The sequence below is a fragment of the Chinchilla lanigera genome, unplaced genomic scaffold, assembly GCF_000276665.1.
Source record: "Chinchilla lanigera isolate Chin_1 unplaced genomic scaffold, ChiLan1.0 scaffold00005, whole genome shotgun sequence".
Lineage (NCBI taxonomy): Eukaryota > Metazoa > Chordata > Mammalia > Rodentia > Chinchillidae > Chinchilla > Chinchilla lanigera.
Genome location: NW_004955406.1, coordinates 39,164,492 through 39,174,296, shown reverse-complemented (window position 1 = coordinate 39,174,296; position 9,805 = coordinate 39,164,492). Strand labels below are relative to the sequence as shown.

Sequence of the window (9,805 nt, the reverse complement as noted above, 5' to 3'; positions counted from 1 at the left end):
CTCCTCTCAGGAGAGAGCAGCACAGCCGCAGTAGACAAGACCAAAGTTTCCAGCAGCAGCCAGCAAACCCCTCAGACTCAAAGGTCCCACAAATAACTGACTTTCCAAGTTGGGCCATGGTCTGCGTGCTTTGTGATAAAGCCTCTCTGCTCCTGCGGTGTGTTCTGCCATCTCTACAAAGGTGAGTTTGGGTTTGATCAGTGGTCCAGATCCAGAGGGGGCTCCCAGGGGTGGAGTCTAGGGAGAGGGGTCTCAGGTTTGAGCAAAGCACATTTTCCAAGGACCCCATTCTCTCCCGAGCCCAGGGCCCAGGGTGTATCAGAATGTTCCTGCAGTCCAGTAACCCAGGCTTTGCTCTTTGGAACAATTCCCTAGGTGCCTCTGAGATGCAGCCATGTACTCCCACCCCCAAGGCCACCGGTACAGTGCCATATCCCACCCGTACGGGGAGTGACTCTTGGGGAACAGGGCATCTGACCTGGACAGTAATTTTATAGCACTGGACCCAGGCCCCAGCACTCAGTCTCTTTCCACTCTGAGATTTGGTTCTCTCTGGTTCTCAGAGTGAGGCTGGGACAGTGGAAGGATGGAGGCCAATGGCCTCACCTGCCTGGGGTGACTGTTTCTGACTCATCCAGTGCGGCAGAAAAAACCCACCCCACCTGCACAGAGACTTAGTGACCTGTGAACAGCTGGTACAATGGAGCCTCCCTGAGATGACCATGCTGGTAAAGGGGGGAAATTCCTTTTCCAGCACAGTGGAAAGGCTTGATATTGGGAGGGGCGAGCTGACCAGATCATTCAGTTTCCCACAGGCCTCTCTGACCTCTGCAGACAGTGGTCCCTTAGGAGAGGCAGGAGACACTCCTTCCTCCCTGCTGGGACCAGGGTACAGGGGGGATGAGCAGGGCAGGAGGAAGCCAGAAAGACGCAGAATTTCCCAGGATTTCCCAGGCTGTGAGAGGGAGCAGAGGGGAGCCGCATTACTGATGTCAGGGACCCAGAGGAGGGTGGTCCTCTTAGAATACCTCATGGTGGTGGGAGTCAGGAGTCTCCACCTCTGGTCCAGGCTCTGCCAGGAGTGATACCCTTCCAATTTTGGGGCATCTGGGTGCTTATCTGAAGGATCAGTGATTAGAGGAGATATTTTGCAAGTTCTGGCAGGTCATGGTTCCCTTCTTCTGGAATGTGTCAGATCCTCCTCCATGGAGAGCTAAGCTGCACTAGCAGAGGGAGGGAGGAATCCTGAGACACTCCTCTCCCCAGTGTGCAGTCCTGTTTGCTCCCCAGAAGCCACCCCCTCCTCTATGGATTCCACGCGCCAGCACATGTACCACAGAGAGGAAGATGGGGATCAAGATGCAAAGGAAAGAGAAAAGAGTATTTGTTGAGTGAACAGATTAATGAATGAATGAATGAAGTGCACTGTGGAGTAAGATCCAACTACAAAGTGTGGCTCCCCCCTTATCAGCTTGTGGCTTTGAGCAAGGAACAATCCTTCCAGCCTGGGTTTTGTCCTGGGCATAGTGGGAAGAGGAGAGGGGGTGGTATCAGCTTATCTAGATGCTCAGCAATAACAGCAGCGGATACCCATGTCCTCGCCAGGAAAGATGCCCCTGACTCCATGGGAAACAGCTCTTGAAGAGATAAAGAACAGAATACAAGACCATAGATAAACAAAAAGTCACTTCTGGATCCCTTTGGAAAGCCAGTCCCAGGGCCTTCCTTTCTGTTTTACAGCCAGCTCTCACACCTAACCCAATTTTGCTACAGAGCCAGTCCATACCTCCTCATCGGCCTGACATGCCTGAGCCTGGGGTGGAAGAAGGTAGGGGTCTGGGAAATTGCTCAGCCCAAACACTAGATCCTAAGAGGGTCCTAGAAAGGCCAAACCCTCCAGGTCACCAGGAACGCTCCCTCGGGCAGTGGCCCGTGTGCAGGCTGAAAGAGGGGCCATACCCTTTCTCCCACCTCCCCTCTGAGCATCTGTTGGCCTGCCTGGAACCATAGGGTCCTGGGCACTTGCCTGAAGGTCCATTTCCACTTTGGGACTGTAATCTGTCCTAGCCAGCAGCAGCCAGTGCAAATTCCTCATGCCTTCCAGATCAGTTCGGCTGGGGCTGGGACCCCAGAGAGAGGACTGGAGAGACAAGAGTCACAAGAGGAGGGGCCCACCCAATTCTTCACTGGCCTGAAAGGTGGGGCGCTCAGCTCTGAAGGGGCAACTGCCCTCACACGGCTTGGCTGGTTCTCTGCTCTCACTGCCCTGGGCTCTCGGGGCTCCCTGCAGCTCACAGCATCTAGCCCTCTGCTCTGGCACAGACTTAACAGATGGCAGGATGTGGGAGGAGGACAGGGAGAGCTCTCTGCCTTGAAAATCGTTCCAAAGAAAGAATCTACACCGTCCTTGAGCCCCACTCTATGACGTGTACTTCTCCGTCTTCTTCCCAAGAGTCTAAATTCAGTTCCTCCTGCTGCATCAGAACCCAGAAAGATTTGGCTCTTGGGGCCTGGAAGGAGCGCAGCCATATTCTCTCAGGGTCTGCGCTTTCTCGCTACCTCAAATGCGAGTCAGTCTCCTGTCTCTTTGTGGTGTCCTCCCAATATGTCCTCTCCCTTCATCCTACCACATGTGAACTGACTCTGCCAGGGCACAGGCACTGGCACCAAGTCCCAGGCCAGGCCCCACCCAGAAAGCACCCCTTCCTGGCTAGCAGCATGCAGTCCTACACAGCACACGGAAGGGAAGAGCGGCCACTGTGGGGGCTGAGCCCCGCTGGCCGCAGGCATTTGCTCAAGACTGCTACTACTGCTCCCAGGATGGCTGGGTGAAGAAAGGCCGTGAGGCAGTGGAAAGTCGGGAGACACCAGGCCCCCCCAGGTAAGCAGCATGCAGTGGGAAGGAGGATAGCATCTCCCTGGATTGTGCTGGGATCCAACTTCATTGCTCCTGCTCCTTAAGTGGGAAAATCAGAAAAAGTCTTTATTTTTCCCCCTAAGGATACAGCTGCAGATACCTAAGGACAAGGACAAAGTCTGGTTCCATGTGGTCTTTTAGCATTACCACCATACCCAGCACATAGCAGGCATCCGATAATATGTGGGCAAGGAAGTTAGGCCGTATGAAATGTTCAGTTAAGCCAGGTGTGATGGCACACACCTGTACTCCCAGCACTCTGGGAGGCTGAGGGGGGAAGATTGCAAGCTTGAGCCCACCCTGAGCAATTTAGCAAGATCCTTTCTCAAACTAAAAAATAGAAAAGGGCTGGGGATGTAGCTCAGTGTGAAGGAACTGGGTTCAGCTCCCACTACCGCACACAATTACATACAAAATGGTCATTTAAAATCAGAAAGGGAAAAAAAGGAAGGAGAAAAGGAATAACAAATACAGTGAATAAAAAACAATTACAAACACAGCAGACTTTATGCCAACTATACCCATAATCACTTAAACTTGAATAAAAGAGGAGAGAGGGTGAGAAGGAGCCAGTCCAAGGTTCCTTGCCCCTCTCAACAACATCACTCTGGGCGGTCCAGGAGCCCAGTGCACCACCTCCCAGCCAAGGAGAGGTTATCCTCTCTCCTTCTGGAGAATTCCCAGGAGTCCCACTCTCAGGCCCTCCTCGATGGCCCAGCCCCAGGCTCTCGAGCCACTTCGCTATGCGGTGCAGCGGGAGTCTAACCACACTTCCTCCTGCTACAGCAGCAGCTCCTCTCTCCTCCACCAGGCCCAGGTGGAAGTGGGGAAGGCCTGTTTTCTTCCTCTTCCTCCCCTCTTCCTCCCTCCGCCCCCACCAGGTTGTTCACTCTGAGAGAATGGAGAAGCACTTAGCTGCTGCCAATGTCTCTGCAGAGGCCGGGCAAGGCAGCTTCACTGAGGGTTGATCAATACATTCATTTTCAGTCACTTCTTCCACTTCTGCAAAGCCCTATACCTTTCTCGCATCTGCCATGACCCTGGATGGGGGAATCTCACATTATGATGTGTGTGGGGGAGGACAGAGCTTATTAAATCAAAGCCGTTTTTTTCCATCCACCATTCACGAAAACTTCAAAGGGTCATGCTCAGAGCTGGAAAAAGAAACTGCAGAGAGCTAGCAGTAATGGGCTTTGGGGAACTGGGCCAGGCAAGAATCAGGACGCGCACTGCAAGCACAGGAGGGGTGAACAAGGGAGCAGGGCCTCAGCTGATACAAACACCTATGATCGGGATAGGCCCCCAACTTTCAAGGCCAACAAAGGACAGACCACCCGTCCTCCTTGACCTCTACTGCTGGAGCCCACTCTTGTCAACAGAGCACACTGGCTGGCCAGGGCAACAAGGCCCAGGCAATGCACAGGCCACACTCTTTCGATAAGCAAAGAGGGCTGGTGGTGGGGTGAGACCCACACCTGCAGTATCAGTGAACCACGGCCCCTCTCAGAACCTTAGTTTCCTCACCTGTGAAGTGGAGCTGCTACCTCCCTGGCCCACTTCCCAGCAATTCCATGGTTACCACTGGCCTGGAGCCTCTCCTCTGCTGGGTGCACAACTGTCCGGAGAGGAAGATGCCCACCACCAGGGATGAGCCTGGATGACTTGCCTAAAGTTGTGCCCCGAGGGGCTAGAATTGGAACTGCAGCCCAGCTCATCCACCTCCAAAGCTCATGTGTGTTTCCCGGCACTTTAAAAAAAATCCCACTTATTTTAATTGAATTGACAATAATAATTGGACATATTTATGAGCTACATATATGTGTATATATGTTACGCAATGCACGAATCCCAGCTTTCAGATCGTTAGAGCTGATTTTAAGCCATGTGTTTTGTTTCATGCGCTGACGTTCCCAACAGGCTGGGAAGAATCTGAGGGCAGGCCCCTGCGCTTACACCCCCCGTTTTCCTGACTGTCTGAGCTCCTCAAACTGTGGTGTGGAGATGAGTCACCTGGGGTCCTTTTAAAATGCAGGTTATGAGTCAGCAAGTCTCAGGTCAGGCTGCAAGTCTGCATTTCTAACAAGGTTTCGGCAAATGCCAAGGCTGCTGGACCCCGGTCATATTCACAGCAGCAAGGCCCAGTGCTCCTCACCCCATAGGTGGCACAGAAGTACCTCTCCCCATTCCTTTTGGGGAAGAAGGTGGCAGAGGAAGCCCAGGAAAAGAAAGGCATTATCTTGCATCATACAGGAAATAGGAGCACAGTAAAGCCCTGCAGGGTCCACCATAAATCCACCCACGGGACCTGTCTCTCTCAGGAGAAACACCTCCCCATTTGGGGAGGGAGGAGAGGGCAAGAGGGTGCCCCTCAGCACCACAGCCATGCACAGCACCCCAGCACTGGCAAAGCACTGCCAAACTGTGATCTTGCCAGGTGCCCACATGAGCTGGCAAGGTGAGAAGATCTGGGTCTGCCGTAGCCCTTTTACAGGGGGGAGAATTGAGGCCCAAGGAAACGCAGCGAGGGTCCAAGGCTGTGACGTGGCTGCTTGGTGCTGGAGCTGAGACTGAGCTCCATCTCCTCGTCTGTCCCAGCCCAGGTTCTTTGCAGGAAGCTCTCTCCTGTAGGCACAGCAGCCTCACGGGCCCCACCCCAGGATGGGCCAGAGCCTGCCGGCTACCCCTCCAGCCCATCTCCACCACCCTCAGCCCCGTGGACCTCGGAGAAATACTTCTGCTGTGTGATGCTAGCAACACCTCCTGATTTAGCTTTCCTGCACTTGTGACTGAGGCAGCTGTGCCACAAATGAGCACAGCCAGGCTTCGGAGCTGGAGAAAAAGCAGGCAAGGTCTAAAGGAAACCAGACAGCAGGCCAGAGCAGGCCTGGGCCCACTGGAAGTCTCCAGCTCAGAAATCTTAGCCTTCTTAGCTTACCTGCACGGATTTCTTATCTCCTCTGCAAGATCTATTCCGTCTATTCTATCTCCCTCTTGGCCCAGAAGCTCCTTAAGGACAGGGGCTGTTGTTCCCCACCGCCCGAAATCTCTGAGAACAATCAGAACGAGCACTTGCTTTGTCATCTAACAGACAGATATTCAAATGCCAGTTTTGCTCATCACTAACTAGGTAACAATTTTCAAGTTACCTTACATCCTGGTTGTCTATTGCTTTATTTACAAAGGGATGCTGGTTCCAGTCTTTCAGGGCTAAATAAAATTAAATATGCCACCAACTAAGTCACCTAATCCTCTACCTGACCTCGAGGAGATGCTCAACATGTAAGCAAGCACTCCTTCCCCAACAGGCTGCAAGTCTTCCTTCCTGGGGGCCTGTTATGCCTTGGATCTTGTCCCCAAAATGCCATGTGCTAAAAGCTCGTTGCCCAGCTGATGGTGGTGTGGGAGGTGGCAGAAATGTTAGAAAGTGGGACCTGCTTGGAGGAAGTAGGTCACTGAGTGTCCTAGAAAGATGTATTGGGACCCTGGCCCCTTCCCCCTACAACCCCCCACTGCCTCCTGGTTGCCATGGCTGTACTTTAAACTACCTGCCATGATGCTCAGCCTCTCCTCAGGCCCTCAGTGATAGAGCCAAACCACTATGGACTGAAACCTTAGAAACCAGGAGCCAAAATAAAACTTCACCCCCTTTAAATTGATGTTCTCATGTATTTTGTCATGGCAATGGAAAGCTGACTGACAGCTTAGACCTCTGGTGCTAAGCTTCCCCTCTGGGTTCCTGGACTGCCGGGAGGAGGTACCCATCTGACATTTCAGAGCAGGTGCCGCAGGCACCCTACCCAGAGCAACGGCACTGCACACCCTCAGCTGTGCACAGAGCTTCCCAGCCCTGCCGTAGCCACTTCCCCAAGGCCAGCCTGCCAACTCCAGGCTGTGAGAAGGAACTCCTCCAACCACCGTCCACAGCAGCCACTGCAGAGACAGACACACACACGCACACCACCATCTAGTCATCCTCCTCCCTCCCGCCAAACAGCAGGAAGAGGGTTGAATGAGCCTGTGTTGCTGAGGGGAGAGGTTTTGTCACATGTACATTTTCATGTATATTTCTCTCCACAATCCCATGAAATAGATATTATCACTTCCATTTGACAGACATGGAGACTGAGGCTTGCAGAAAGCGGTCAAATTAGTGGCACCCTTACAGGCAGCAGCCAGAAGTCACTGTGCCCACTTGCTGGTGAGGACGCAGCCAAATGGGCACAGTGACAACCTGGGCCCAGAGTCCAGGCCTCCTGGTTCCCAGGTCCAAGTCTCGCTCTGTGCTGAGTAGATTGAAGGGAGGCTCCAAGCCTCATTTACTCCCTAAATATTTATTTAGTGTTCAAAGTTCTACCCTAGGAATGTAAGATACTGAGCTCTATAACAATACCTAACATTTACCCAACACGTATTATGTACAAAGTGCTATGCTGAGCCGCTTTCAGGATTATCTCACTCAGCACTCAACACCTTCACCGAGGACGCTGCATTATTACCCCTACTTCACCCATGAGGAAATCAAACCTGAGGAGACTAAATGGTTGCCCCAAAGTATTCAGGTAGGAGACTGAACTCAGGGAAGACTCAACCTGGGATCTCACCCTCAACTCCCCAGAAACACAAGCCTGTGCTTCCAAGGCTCTCAGAATCCAGGAATCTGCCCGAACTCTCCCCAGCTTGGGAACCGTCCCCTGTCACTCATCTTCATGAGTGTTTCCCTTCAACTTCGCTTCTTAGTCTTAACTGTGGCTGTCAGACCCCTGCCACATTGTGACAGGAAGATTGGGGTCCAGAAAAGATCCCCTTGCTGCCTGTATGGACTTGGACTTCCGCTAAGGGAGGGACAAGGTCTCATACTCCACCCCTGTGCAGAGGCCCTGGAGCTGCCTGGGTCCCAAACAGATTAAAGCAGAGTGACAGCCTGCACAGGTGACCACAGGGGGCTCCCTGTCCACCGCCAGTCTTCCTTGTACATGCATGGAGTTGGTGGTGGCCCAAGGCCTCCCCTCTGCAGGCCTCACTGCCATGGGTCAGGACAGAGAGCAGGCTCCTCTCCCAAGCCTCAGAGTTGTCCATGGCTCCAGCAGGAGATAGACAGTGTGGCACGGCACCAGACAGGGAGGAGGCTCCTGGCCAAGTGCCTGGTGCCACCCGCTTTCCGACCCTCCTCCCTTCCCCACAGCAGTCATCTCCTTCTCTCTTCCGGGTCTCTTCATTCACATTTCCCTGATCCCACAGCCAACAAAAGCTCCTTCTGCCCCTCAGTGCCAGCCCCTGAGGCCCACCCTGAGCTGCAGGCCAGGATCAGGCCCAGGGCAATCAGAGTCCCGCAAGCACACACAGTACCAGCTGCTGCATAGAACTCTCTATGGTAGGCACTGGAAGGGGATACCCACTTTATAAAGTAGACACTGAGACCCAGAGAGGGAAGGCTTTGCCCACCATCACCCAGCAGTAAGTGTTGGGGAGGGGAGTCGAGCCTCAGATTCAGGTGTTTTCATTCATCTATTCAGTTATTTATTCAACAATTCTGATTCTACCTCGCACCTGGGAGACTGTTAGCAAGTTGTTTGATCATCTCTTTGCTCCTCACAAGTGGGAATGGGGATATATTACACATCAGTATAAAATACTACTAGAGCCTCTTCCTAAAACCGTGCAAAGATATAATGCAGATGATCCAGTCAAGACGTTCAGCCCAGGGCTTAGCAAATCCTACTGTTCAAGAATCATTCTGGACCACTCCATGATTCTCTGAACATCAAAGACAGGAGGGCACGAAGCCACTGTCACCACCACTTCTCAACTTGGGGGCAGAGAGTTCACACAGGCACACTGGTGTATGTGTGTGTGTGTGTGCGTGTGCATGGGGTGTGTGTGCGCGCATGTGTGTATGTGTGCATGGTATGTGCGTGTATGTGTGTGTGTGAGAGTGTGTGTGTGTGTGTGAGTGTGTGTGTGTGTGTGTGTGTGTGTGTGTGTGGTCTTGGTGCCAGATCCCTTTCTTTGATCATTTTCCTCCTTGGCTCTGAGGCCCAGGTAGATTGGGAAGTGACTGGTCAGGGGACAGTGAGCCTGGGGTGCAGGTAGGGATGGGCTGAGCATCTGAACGGTGACCTTGTGCTCCTGTGCCCGACCTGGCCAGGCCTGCTCAGGCCTCTTGCCAGTGTATCAGCTGGCACTTGTCAGTCTCCCCACGAGGCTATGAGTCTGTGCCCTTGAGGACGAACTGTGTTGTCAGAAAACGCTCGTGAACTGAACCTGTAAACTGTGTCTCCATGTTGTGGGCACAAGCAGATCAGCGTGGCTGGGACACCTGTCAGATCCTGGATGGGGGACTGAAGTGTGGACAGGCGCAGGAATAAGCAGGCCAGGTTGAACAGGTCTGGAAGCCTAGCATTATTGTTATTATTATTATTATTTGGTACTAGGGATTAAACTCAGGACCTTCACACAGAGCTGCATCCTCAGCCCTTTTTTATTTTTAAGATAGGGTCTTGCTAAGTCACTAAGTTGCCCAGGCTGGAATTTACAATCTTCCTGCCTCAGCCTCCCAGTATATACTGAGCTTGGCTAGAATGTTACTTTTTTGACTTACAAAATAAACAGCAATAGCTGACCACACACACACACACACACACACACACACACATCCTTGAAATGAGAGGCAGCTGTGACAGCGGGGCTCCGTGGCTTCACACACCTCTCTCCCAGGCTGCCACCAGCCTGCAGGGCCACCACAGCCACCATGTGGTCTGAATGGCTGTCATCAGCGAGCTCATCACAGCCCGGATGGGTGGGGGTGGTGTCCTGGTGTGTGACAGAGGACAGGATCGCCTCAGGGTGTCTGCAGTGCACCGCACGTCCCCAGACAAACAGCGTCCAGTC

The 9,805-nt window shown here is 52.9% G+C and overlaps 1 protein-coding gene across 7 annotated transcripts in view; it reads right to left on the bottom strand.

The window, feature by feature from the left end:
• The window catches only part of Adora1 (adenosine A1 receptor), a 34,767-nt gene that overhangs the window by 9,281 nt on the left and 15,681 nt on the right, over window positions 1-9,805 (bottom strand). The window lies entirely within an intron of this gene.